This window comes from Phodopus roborovskii, unplaced genomic scaffold (assembly GCF_943737965.1).
Source record: "Phodopus roborovskii unplaced genomic scaffold, PHOROB, whole genome shotgun sequence".
In the NCBI taxonomy this organism is placed as follows: domain Eukaryota; kingdom Metazoa; phylum Chordata; class Mammalia; order Rodentia; family Cricetidae; genus Phodopus; species Phodopus roborovskii.
In genome coordinates, this window is record NW_026125241.1 from 128076 (window position 1) to 141319 (window position 13244).

General features: G+C 44.1%; 3 non-coding genes and 1 pseudogene across 3 annotated transcripts; all 4 read right to left on the reverse strand.

Moving 5' to 3' along the window:
* Positions 1-277: 277 nt before the first annotated feature.
* Positions 278-8632, reverse strand: LOC127227574 (PI-PLC X domain-containing protein 1-like; annotated as a pseudogene).
* On the reverse strand, positions 2244-2316 carry Trnaf-gaa (transfer RNA phenylalanine (anticodon GAA)). Its single transcript has one exon. It is a non-coding gene; the product is annotated as a tRNA-Phe (tRNA).
* Trnak-uuu (transfer RNA lysine (anticodon UUU)) lies at positions 4933-5005 on the reverse strand. Its single transcript has one exon. It is a non-coding gene; the product is annotated as a tRNA-Lys (tRNA).
* Positions 8633-9161: 529 nt separating the features above from the next.
* On the reverse strand, positions 9162-9234 carry Trnaf-gaa (transfer RNA phenylalanine (anticodon GAA)). Its single transcript has one exon. It is a non-coding gene; the product is annotated as a tRNA-Phe (tRNA).
* Positions 9235-13244: the final 4010 nt, after the last annotated feature.

Genomic DNA, 13244 nt, shown 5'->3' on the forward strand with positions numbered 1-13244 from the left:
GTGACAGGCCACATGACCTCTGTAGGTGCTGGGATGGTGATGTGGGAGGCTCTGGAACTTCAGTCTGCGGGAGTCCTGGTGGCCGGAAATGACCAGCAGGCTGCTTCGCAATCTCCGAGAGACGGAAACCTACACCCGCTAGTGTCGACACAGGCTGGCCCGGGCCTCAGGCCTTCACAGGGGACGAAAAGACATTCCCCATGTTTCTGGATAGATCTGTGAGCTCTGTAACTCTGACCTGAGCCCCACACCTTGGGTCCCCATGGGGATGGGGCAGTCAGGGCCACAGCAGCTTACAGTTGTGTCCTATGGTGTGACTCACAAAAGTGTCAGTGCCCACAGAGTCCCACGCGATGATGTTGATGCAGCAGGAGCCCGGCCCCGGCCACTGCTCTCTCATCCATGCTTTCAGGAACAGGAGGTTGGGCAATGTCATCTTCTCCAGGGACCCAGATGGGTACTCCACATTCTCTGTAAGGTTGATGCCTGCCACGAACAGGCCACCTGGGAGGGAGGGGTGCCGTGATGCAAGGGCCCACATCACAGCCCACCACCCCTGTCCCACGTGACATCAGTGCCCTCCCACTCCCAGACTGACAGGAGACATCCCCACAGACTCCGACCTCCCATCCTTACCTGACAGGTGATGTCCCCATAGACTCCCCCTATCCCCACCTGACTGACAAGGTATCTTCACAGACTTCCACCCTAGGCTGCGTCCTGGGTGGCACCTGGGCAATCGCAGCTCTTCATGGTTTCCAAGTAACTCAGCAGCCCTGTGACTTACCTTGTCCCCTCACCAGTAGGGGATTCCAGGCCACAGCTCTGTATAACGACCCACAGAGGCCTCGTCCTCGTAGGACTCGATGACCTGCTGGCCCCAGGGCCCACAGCTGCCACAGCATGCAAATATCCTGCACGAAAGGGGCCGCTTGAGGCTGCAGACCAGGTGGCACTGGATCCAGGTGGCCCTGAGAGGTCATGTGCCCACACCCCTCCTCATCCCAAGCAGACGCGGCATGTCCCCCGAAAGAATGTTCTTGATGCAGCCCGCGAGGTATTTGTGCAGTTCAGCTGTCTGTCATCCCCTTGAAATTTCTTCAGGCCAGGATGACGACCTCACAGGGCTGCAACTCCAGCCACTAGGAGATCTCTGTGAGGGTGCTCTGGAGACATCATGGGAAATTGTCTCAGAGCCTGGCGGACAGTGATCCCTTTCTACCTAGTCCCTCAGACTTCATGTGTCTGGCTTTGCTTGGAAAATGCTTGTTACATGGCATTGTGTTCAATTTTTTTATTCAAAACATCGATAAGTGTATAACTAAAAACATTGCACATCATCCCTGCTGTCACAAAGAACGTGTCTTATTAAAGGTGAAGCATGGAGACCAGGGTACCAAACTTGTATTTCTGATGAAGACACATAATATATAGTCTCCAGCTAGGAACATGTTCTTAGCCAGATTCCCTGTGCTCCCTGGATGGGTCCGTACTTAGGAGACTTAGCTGTAAAGGCAAATGCTTTCAGAACTGTCTTTAAGCCTGTCACTGAAACCTGCAGGCTCAGCAAAGAGACAAAATGGGGTGGTGGCAGTTGGTGAACAGACCCAAGACTTCAGCTGGTGCAGCACACATATATTGTACAAGTATATATTCTAGCCAAACTGCCACCATCATATAGAGTCCAGCTACACATACTTGGGAAATATCATCACATCTGGGCTCGTCGTTGCCTGGGAATGTTCTCCTAGAAAAGGGGCCCAGGGAGGGTCCTGGGATTTTCACCTGAGTTTCCAATCACTGCTCCCCACAAGTCATATGCAATTTTATGTGTGGCCTCGGAGAGGAGCTAGAGTATATAATATAGCTGGAAGAGTCTGGTGGAGGGGGCGCCACATACACGGCCATGGGAAAACCATTCTCCAGGCTGGGTTCAAACTGGTGGCTTCTTTAGGGTCACCCACTCTCCTGCCCATAACCCCTCATCCATAATTTGTAAATAACCCTAATAAATGCATTGGTTCCGAGAGATGAACATTGAGGAATTATGAGGAAGGGAGGTAGATCTTGACAAGCCCACTTACAAAGTGTCAGCTTCTTATAAGGTATATAAGACCTTGAGCCATATATCACTGCCAGAAACCTATTATCTAATGACTAAAGAGAAAGGGCAGCAATCCCTTGCTTGTTTTATTGATGAAGGAACCAGACTCGGAAACAGAAATACCAGTAAAACACAGCCTTGCTGAAACCCGGGATCGAACCAGGGACCTTTAGATCTTCAGTCTAACGCTCTCCCAACTGAGCTATTTCAGCTAAGACACAGGGAGTTTCCTACCTGATCCAAGAGAAATTTAAAGGAAAAAGAAAAACCTCAGGTGACTTCACCTAATTTTTGATTTTCTAATTTCCCTTTTAGAGCTGTATGATTTCTACCTTTGCCGTTTTGAGAACAATGATAAAATTAATTCCTACCAGGGAGTGTTCTGCTGCATCTCCAGTTACCATCACATTTAATTCATACAGTTTCCCTACCCCTATTCAGGGTCCCAAAGAGATAAAATACCTGGTGTATATAGCATGGCCTGAAGGTCCCATTCAACCCTCAGGTCTGCTGGAAGGTCTGTGCGATCATAATTCTTAAACAGAGTAACTAATCATCCAAATCTGTCCGAAGCCTGAAGGATCGAGACAGACTTCAGTGTTTAGTCTATCGCCTTTTGGAGAAGGGTACATGCAAACCATAGCTGAAAGCAGGCAGCAGTAACAAAGCAGTGTTCCGCACCAGCCTGGCCTGAAAAGCATGGGAAGCAAAGAGTGCAGAGTTCCACTGCTCAATCGTGGACTAGCTTGTACTTCCCAATGGTGTCTCTGAGTAAGAAGAGTCTGTATTTGTTATAGGCACTTGCTGTTTCTCCCCTTAGTATGCCTTCTCGGTCTCAAGATTCACTATCTGCTATGATGGCTTTGTTGCAGAAAGCAAAGATGTGTTACATTCGTTTATGCTGTGGAACATTTGTTTTAATGATGCAAAGATGTGTTGCATTCTTGTTGTATTTGTTGAACTCTGTGAAGCTGTGTCATTTTTGCCTGTCTAAAACACCTGATGGTCCAATAAAGAGCTGAGCAATGGCTAGACAGGAACAAGGATAGATGGAGCTGGCAGGCAGAGAGAACAAATAGAAGGAGAAATCAGGAAAAAGCAAGAGAGATCAAGGAGTGAGGAGAAAAAAAAAAGAGGGGGGGGTCAGCCACCCAGGCACACATTCAACCATGGAGTAAGAGTGAAAGTAAGATATACAGAAGAAAAGGAAAAAGCCCAGAGGCAAAAAAGAAAAAAAGATAGCCAGGATAATTTAAGAAAAGCTGGCTAGAAACAAGCCGTACTAAGGCTGGGCGTTCATAAGTAAGAATAAACCTCCATGTGTGTGATTTATTTGGGAACAAAGTGATGCCCTCCATCCCCCGAAAATAGCCAAAGAGTAAGAAGCAACAACTTTGTATAAATTTTGTTGGATATGTGCTTTGACAACTTCATACATGTATGAACTGTGTTCTGATTTACAGTCACCCCCCTACCCTGTGTAGTCTCCCTGGGAGCCCTACTGTTAGTCTCTTGCCCACATTCATGTTTTCTGGATTTGTTCATCTGTTGTTTTGTGTTTGGGTTGGGTTTCAGTTTTTGAGACTTATTGACTTTAACCAAGGTCATCTGTGTGACCATGGATGTGGAACAATCCTTCACAGATTAGTGGGTACACAACTTATCATTAACGATAATGAATGCCCGGTCCTCAGAATCCGGATGATGGTGATTTTCCAAAAGCCGAATCTCAACCTGCTGTCCACTTGGATGAGTGACCACTGTTTCTCCTTTAACAAATACCAACAAAGCCCTGCGGCTATGGGCCTATGATTTTAGGAATATTACGTATATGTTTCTTTGAAACTATTCCTTGCCCATTTCAACACACATTTTCTTATTTCATCACCAGATTAGTAATTATCACATACATCTGCTTGCCTTTAGACTCTACTAAGCCTGTGAGTGTATTCTGGTCTCGTTTAATCATCACAGGTTTATTGAGATGGAAGCCAAGGTAATGATTCCTTTACTTCAGTGAAGACTGCTTGTAGTGAGGAAGAGGAGGTCGTCGTGAGGTCTGTGTGGATCCTGCGTGAAGCATCGCTGTGAGGGGGGTGAAGACCCTGTTTCACATTCAAGTTCCACCTCCAACCTTTCTCAGGACATTCCTAGGCTTTTCGAGGAGGCTGACTTAACTCCCCATCCAGTTGAGGAGGTCTGCTTTATTCTGTGGCTTGCCTGAATCAAGAAAGACTCAATCTGTGTCAAGCAAGGAGTGTCTTCTCCTACCAGGAAAAAATTGCTTCAACTCGGGGAACTTGCACCCGAACTTTTTGTGTTTACCAGCCAATTTCTTAATATCCTGAAAGAATATGGAGAGTGTACTAATTTGTCGTGGGTGTACGCTGACTTCTTTTGGTTTGTCCCAGCCCTTGAATGTATTCTCCAATATGATGCCCACTTAATGCCCACTAACAGGCATCTCTACCTCGGCTTCAACATCTCGGGGTAATCATGTACACAGTTCGGGGCAGGGGAAATTTGACCTGGTGTGAAGAGGGAAGCTGCTCTAAGTGGGGTTTCGGTTCCCAGAAAGGCATCTTTCCTGAGAGTAGGGTGGGACAGTTCAGGGAAACCCAGAGGCAGACACCCTTGGGGCCCAAGGTAATGCGGTCGTAAGAGTGTCTCTGGAACTTTCAAGCTCCATCCCTGTGAGCCATTGGGAAGGAATATTATGTGCTCGCCAGGATTTTAACAACATTCCCTATCCATTCCTTTCCTTAAATGAGATAATGTGTAATACCCTAAAAACATAGTCCGACTTCACTTTTGAAAGAAAACAGTAACGCCCGAACAGGGACTTGAACCCTGGACCCTCAGATTAAAAGTCTGATGCTCTACCGACTGAGCTATCCGGGCTCACGAGAGTGAAGGTCAATTCGATATGTGAAGACTCTTACAACTCGTTCTGCACTATACTGTTATATATTCGCTGGGGCCTTTCTTTGTGTCTAATACAATTTCCGGGCACAGATCACGTGAGAGCGAGGAAAGGAAAATGGATTATGAAGTGGAATGAAGCTATTGGCTTACCATCTGGATACAGATGTCTTCTAACAAACACGCCCCCTTTCACTTAGAGCTTTATTCCCTTAACCGTGTACCCCGAGTTCTGCAAAAGTGTGTGGTGCGAGCAAAAGCCGCCGCTAACAATTGTCACACCACGTGTTTCTTCCCCAGGGCGAACAGGCTGAAACCACTGCCATCAGGCTACCATTTATTTCTTCCAACACACGACTTTCAATTCCTTTCTCCTCATCCTGGGTGCCCAGCTCAAAAACTACAGCACGAAACAGTAGCGGAAGAGAGCTGCTCTGGCATACCAGGAGACAGAGTAAACCCTCCCAACCTGCCTCAGTCCCAGGGCCGGCCTTGAGCACGCACAGCTCCAAACACCCAATCTTCTCTGATAGCACAGTGTCTTTATACAAGATCCTGCCACAACCTTTCAGTCCCTGGGCCTTTGCTGGTAGGTGCTCTTCCTCGCACCTTCCCTTATCCCCAAGCACCTGGAAAGGCAGAAGAATCCCTTTGGAAGGCATTCCAAAGGAAAACTCGAGAGAAAACAGGAGCATTTCACAGAGCCACGAAAGAGATACTCAGGGAATGGGTGATTCTTCCAGAACTGGCCCAAAGTTCCAGTTTATATAGCACCTTCAACAAGAAAAACTAATAATAATAAAATATTTTCGGATGAATGGCAAGATAAAGGAAAAAGACCTTGTGTCTCTAGAGTAACAGATTGTGGGAAAGTAAGTATATAGGAAATTAACAGTAGATAAAGATTGTTAAGGAAGTCTCTTGTGTAGATTCCTCTGATGCCATCTGCAAGCCAATACGAATTTTAAAAATGTTTTTAGTTGACCAACCTTTGTCCTTCGAGATAGAGAGGGGAGAAAGGAAACCTTGTACATGTGTGCCCTGCTTGCATGCGATTAGAGAAAAGGTATAGTTTTTCATTGTATTGGCTTCTTAATGTCCTATGGCTCAAACTTGAAGCCAAAGTGGTATGTTGGCCTGGGCATGATCTCCTCCCTATTAAACACTGGAGAATGTAGTTGAAGTGCCACCTTCTCTGGGATGCCCCCTGTAACCAGCTGGCAAAGCATCATCCTGCAGTGTGGGTGGATAAAGGCATGTGAACTATGCCTTGTAAGTTGAGTGAGGTTATTCAGCTGTCTTCTTTACACAGTGCCCCTCCTCCACTTCTGGCTGAAGCCTGAACAGGGCAAAAGGGCAACAGTTCCTAGATGTGTGTAATTGTTTTTGTCAAAGATCCCAACCTTCCCCTTACCTGTGTACAAGAGATGCTGAAGCAAGCTGCCAGGTGGCTCCAGAGAAACAGAACTGATTGGATACAATTAGAGACAGATATTTAAGAACTTCGTTCAAACTGTTGGAGAGTTCTAAGTTTAAAACCTGTAGGAGAACAAACTTCCCAGTGGCCCTAGCTCCTGGTGATGGCAGATCGTGCAATGCTCAGCACAGCCTTGGTCAGAGATGCTTCTTTTTGCAGTGGAAAGCAGTCCATGGGGAAGATGCAGAACTGGTCACAGCAAGAAGGATAAGAGATTGTGATGGCTTAACAGGACATCTACATCAACCCCACCACACCACCACCACATTGCAAAGGAGAGAAAGAATGTAAGAGTTGAAGGATGAGGAGGTGTGCTGTGGAATACTATCTCTTGAACCTGGCCTGGCTATCAAATTCATGAATTCACTGCAGCAGTGGTTACCTACTCAAGACCTGTACAAAATCCAGCCAGACCAAATCCCTTAATAGATAGATGGATGATGTCCAGGCCCAGTCATACCAACGTTGTTGGCAGTGGATAATAGCTAGATGAGGGAGAATCAAACTTGATTGAGGATGTGACCACTGGGAGGTTTTCCATGCTCCAGTGCGTGGTCCCCACACCCACGCTCATCACCCACTGGACTTAATGGGAAAGAAAAAGACAGGAGGAAAAGAAAGAAGTGAAAAGTTGGGAGGGGGTGTGGGGGGAATATGAATAGAAAGTGAAAATAGATATGATTATATTTCATGGTATGTATGCATATGTGTTATACTAAAAAATTTAAAAGCCTGTAGGACAGACTGACTGACTAAATGTCTGTGAGAGCTTTGACATGATGAGACAGTCTCAATTCCACACAAACACAGCAGGGCAGTCAGCTAGGAATCCAGGTGGGCATTTTGCAACCACAGATTTAGAATTCCTTTCTCATTAGAAATTCATCTTTGCTCTTAATTAAGGGTTTCAAATGATTGCATGAAGCAAATTACATTATGTCGAATAATTGGCCTTGCTCAAAGTCTACTGATTTGAATATTACTTATAGCTTTTTTTTTAAAGTTACATTTATTTATCTATGTATTTAGGGAGGCATGTGTGCACACATACCACAGTGCCTATGGAAAAGTTAGAGGACTATTTTCAGGAATCAGTTCTCTTCTTCCACTAAGAGGATCCTGGGAAATGAATTCAGATCATCAGGCTTGGCCATAGCACCTTCTCTCTCTCTCCTCTCTCTCTCTCTCTCTCTCTCTCTCTCTCTCTCTCTCTCTCTCTCTCTCTCCCCTCTCTCTCTCTCTCTCTCTCTCTCTCTCTCTGTCAACAATAATATCTAGATTGGTGTTTAACCAAATAAACCAAATAACCAGGCACTGTTGTCCAACTTGACACACAAAATTACTCATAGCTCATGTGACATCCATCATTCAAAGTTGGAACTGTCCTGTGTATTAGATGACAATTTTGGTTTGTTCTGGTTCTCATTAGAAATTCAAGTCTCTGAGCAACACACATCTTTCTTCCCAAGAATCTCTTGATTTGGTGGGTGAAGCCCCGTATCATCTAACCCTTTGGTGATTAACAGAAAACAAGCAAGCATCGTTTTGCAGAACGTTGCTGAGTTTGGTGATGGTGGTGGTGGTAGTGATGGTGATTTTACCATGGTGTGTGTTCTTAGACTGTGGGCTTGGATCTCACACTTTTCTGCTCATGGTTCAGCCTGGCACCTGGCTACATAGAGGGCTCTATTTATGCCATGGAGCATTTCTCCATTGCATTCATTAGTGGCTGGCTCATCACCCTCGCACGTTTTGGGTTTGTTTGTTGGTTGGTTTGTGTTAGAATCCTAGAATCCAGTCCAAAGCGTTCAGAATCTCCGGAGGCCTTGGGCACCTGTGGGGCATGTGGGGAAGTGGATGAAGGGTGTGTGTGTGGGGGGGGGTGAGGGGGTGGGGGGGTGTTTGGAGTTGTGAACCAATCAGTTCAAAGATGTAAAGACACTTTGTAAAACCTGTGAAGCAGTGAGGTTCAGTATAGTTCTCCCTCTTCAATTCAGTCTATCCTGAGTGCTTGGAGTCTGGGTACCTTTGGCTGCGACAGAAAGTGAATGAGCATTGACGTCGGAAGGCAGGAGGCTACACAATACAGTACATTCAGTTACACTGGAATTCCAGGGAAACAGCGACATTTGCTTTATATGCTCCAGGCAAAAAGGGGACAAAGGTCGTGTCTCTGGAAATTCGCATTTATTTAGGTGTGCTGTATTTAGCCTGATAATGCCAGTGTAGACCTAAACCGGAAAAGCATTCATTCCCTGCACTCCATCCACCAACTGTCAGTGGATCCTAGTTATTTTTTACCCCAGGTGGACAAACACCGTGCTAGGCTGCGACCTGGGCTTCAGAACCCTCGGGCTGTAGGATCTAGCTCAGTCACACCCCAAGCCCAGCCTGATGCAGAGCCCCAAATTTCCGCAGCTGGCAGGCACCATATAGAAACCGGAAAGAGGGATGAGGTCATCAAGAAGTAAGCTGCGCTCAGGCTCAGTTAAGTACAAGTCAGGACACACTAACTCTATACTAGACAAAAATGAAGACAGGCACACATAATGAGGAAATAAGGGACACAACACAAGATGACTTCAGAAAGGGAATAAATTAACCGCTAGAGATTTGCTAAATGTGAGTGCTACTCCAGGTGGAGTCTAATAAAACCACTGCCGAAACCCGGGATTGAACCAGGGACCTTTAGATCTTCAGTCTAACGCTCTCCCAACTGAGCTATTTCGGCTGCACTTGTGAGAGTTTTTTTTAACGTGTACAATTATAACGAAGAAATACCATTCAGTGGCACTAAGGTAGGTTTAGCTAAAGGCTAGATAGATATTCATGAATGTTACAAAGGCAATGACGCAAGGATTTTGTTTACTATCTGGAATCAATTACACCTCAAGCGATTTTTTAAAAAATTGTTCTGCAATTCGCTTCTCTGCATTACAAATACTTAATGGTTTGTTGTTGTGGTTGTGATTGTTGTGGATATTGATGTTTTGAGACAGGGTTTATGTGTGGAGCCCTAGCTGTCCTGGAACTCACTTTTTTTCTTTCTTTCTTCCTTTCTTTCTTTCTTCCTTTCTTTCTTTTTTTAGTTAAATTCAAAGAATATTTTAAAGTAATGAGGATTGAACCTAGGGCAGCATGCATGCATGCATGCTAGCTGGTGATCTAGATCTAACACTGAGCTACAACCCCAATCCAATTCATGAATTTTTGAGATTGTAATTCATGATAGTTATAATTGCATGATTTATTAATGCACAACATTGGCTGTATGGGTCAAATACAAGCTAATTAGATCACCCATCTCCCAGATTTTATGATGTAAAACAACATTACAATGGTTATATACACATACACTAATATTTTGAGGGAAGCAAATTTTATAAGGTCAAGATATAACCTTTATTTTCATTTAGTTTTGTTTTGTGAGAGCTAAAGTTACATTGAAAGTTTTAATTACTATGTCTAAGAGATCCATGGAACAAAAATGCCTCTGATCTGCAAGCCCCTTGTTCAAGTATAGTTCCTGAAATGCTAGAAGCTTTTGTTTATGGGCGATAACAAGCCGAGTATTTTCACTCCCATAAACAACTTTGACCCATCTGTGCTTGATCACATGTGGGTAGGAGGTTCAGGCAGAAAATATGTTAGGATATATGCTTGCCACTGATTGGATGTCAGCTGGAGGTACACCAGAATATATGCTTGCACCTGATGAAAAATGTAATGAATTACAGGTTTTCCTTCTTAAGCCAATGTAAACTGTGATTCTGAGTCATTTCCCAGGAATCTGGGTATGGACCAGGCCACAGCCCATCCACCTAGTCAGTATTTAATTAAAACTTGCTTCAAATTTGGCTTTAAAGTGTGGTAGTGGTCCTATTCCCAATCGGCAGGATTAACAATTTCCCTTGTTGAGTTTTGCTTTGCTTTTATAGATACCATCAATTTGAATGTTGGAAATATTTACAAATGTCTGGAAAAGGATGGCAAGGCCTAGAATGTGAGTTATCCTGAGTTTGATTCCCCATAATGTCTGACACACACACCCTCATCATTTGCAAACTCTTCACATGTTGTAAACTTTACATGTTCCATGTTACCTCAATAGGAGTTACAGATACTGAAGAAATTGTATTGGCTCTGGCCCCTTTCAAACTCTAAGAAGTCAGCTATGGATTAATGATATACCCAATATGCCAGTTCTGTCTCATCTCACCTGTCTTCCATTTCGTAGCTGTACATTCCTTGCATGCATTTAATTTAAAATGTCTTTTTTGTTTGTTTGTTTGTTTTGTTTTGTTTTGTTTTTTGAGACAGGCTTTGGAAACTGTCCTGGAACTAGCTTTTGTACAACTGGATGGTCTTGAACTCACAGAGATCCTCCTGCCTCTGCCTCCTGAGTACTGGGATTAAAGGAGTGCACCACAACCACCCAGCAAAAGTGTCTCCCCCCCTTTGGTTTTTCTCTGAGCTGTAGACCAGGCTGGCCTCAAACTCAAATTCACAGAGATCTGCCTGTCTCTGCCTCTCAAGTGATGGGATTAAAGGTGTGTGCCACAACCAACTGTCTGAAAGTATTTTAAGTAGCATAAGGTTAGTTAGAACAATCCAATGTTTCATACTAACTTGATTCATGAGAAGGGGAAATGTGGGCTTATTGTAACTTGAAATGAAAAGATGATCTTGGTTTTGCAAAGACAAAGTAGAGACTGATTCCAGATTGCCTTTTTTAAGGGAGTGAGGGAAGAACACATCTGTGGTGTGGAGCTGCCATGCCTCAACTAGATGTTGTCAAGGTTTTTGCAGATCCAATATCACCATTTTGCTTTTTCTAGGTAGTTGTTGTCAGAAAAAAAAAAATCCTAAAATAATGCCCTTCTAACCAATCCTCCAGACACCTGTTGTAATTTTAAAAGTGGCTTGAGAGAGACTCCACTGACAGACCTCATGTGGAGGGGTTTTTAATCAGGGAAATGGGAGAAAGAGGGAAGGGGGGGAGGGAGACCAGCCTCTAGGGACAGGAGCAGCAGAAGAGAAAAAGGGAGGTGTGTGTAGTGGGGGACAGATAGATATGCAGAGAAGCAGAGACAGAGGAATGGAGAAAGGGGGGGAGACACCACAGCAGCAGCAGCAGCAAAAGAAAGCTACATAATCAATGGGACCAATAATATGATAAAGTTTGCCTCTTATGGTTACGTTAGCCTACACATCTGACTCTAAACTATGTGAGTATCTATTAGTCATAGAGGGTTTTATGATGGTTATCTTGATGAACAGCTTGCTTCCATTGAAAGACGCCTACAGGGTTAGTAAGCATGCTTCTGAGAGAGTCCATGAGGCTGTTCCTAGAAGAGATGAAATCGTGGAGGCTTTGACCTAATCACTGGGTTTAAGCAATTGAAAAATCCAATATTTGAACAGGTAATTATGTGGTGGTAAATTATGGAAGTTGTGCCTATTTGGAAGAAGTGGGTCACTTGGGGTAGGGGACAAGGGGCATTTCTTAGCCCTGGTCCTTCCTGTTACTTCGCTACATTTCCTGGTTCCCTATTATATTCCTTTGGACGTGATGTTATGCCTTGCATCTGGCCCAAAGTCAAGGAAACAGCTAACCATGGACTAAAGCCATGGACCAAGTAGTACCCTTCTTCCCTTTACTGTTTTTTCCTAGTATTTGTCACAGCAATAGGATGTCTGGCCAGCAGGGGGACCTTCAGCTGCTCACAGAACAGACTCAAGTTAAACATACAAGGAGGTTATGAACCTGGAGACCACATGGTGAGGCATGCAGATAGTCCCTGGGATAAGAATGACTCTAGCTGACAATCAACAAGGAAACTGGTCTTTTCCTCAACAAGAAACTGAAGGCTGCCAGCAAGGATAAGTCTGGAAGTATACTTCCATCATGTGCCTTCTGACAAGAGCTCAACCATGTTCCCTTTATGTCTCATGAGACCCTAAACAAAGAATCCAGCCACATGGTGTGACTCCTTACCTCCAGCACTGAGCTCATAAACAGGCCTGGCTTTAAGCCACCAGGCATATGGTACTAGGTGTGCAGCAGTGGAAAACCCTATCAGCTGTGTAGACTTGGTGTATGCATGACAAAAAGTGACTTAAATCCTGCCCTGCACAAGGGCTTGTCTGGGATTAAGAGCTAGTCAGTTCCTTCATAGTCATAGTTTAGAATGGCACTAACTATATAGTACAATTATTATATTTATAATATACTAGCCCAACCCCAGTTCAGTTCCTCAGTTGAATCCAAATCTCTGCAGATATATACATACATTATATACGTATATATGTAGAATATATATATATGCACGTACAATCTCATTTGCTTTTTAGAAATGGCCAAATGATTTACTCTATGGTTTGGTTTCCCCTCAGTCTCCAATTCTCAGTTCTCAGACTACATAGAAGAACCATATTTAAAATTATTTCTCAAAGAAGGTCATCAGGGTACATACCATCACAGCATTTGGAAGGTAGGAAGGGAGGCAGGATCAGGAGTTCAAGGTTATCCTTGGCTACATAATTTTTTTTTTTTTTTTTAAGATAAAGCCAGACAATATAATCCATCTCCAACAAGATCAGTTTTTTTCAAATCTCAAGTTCTAGACAATTAACAACACATTCTGTAAAATAGAATGAAAAACAAAGACCAAAAGAGGGCAAACGAAGGTTTAGCACGTTATCAAAATGAATGGTCTTTTGTTGAAAGCCGCAACATTT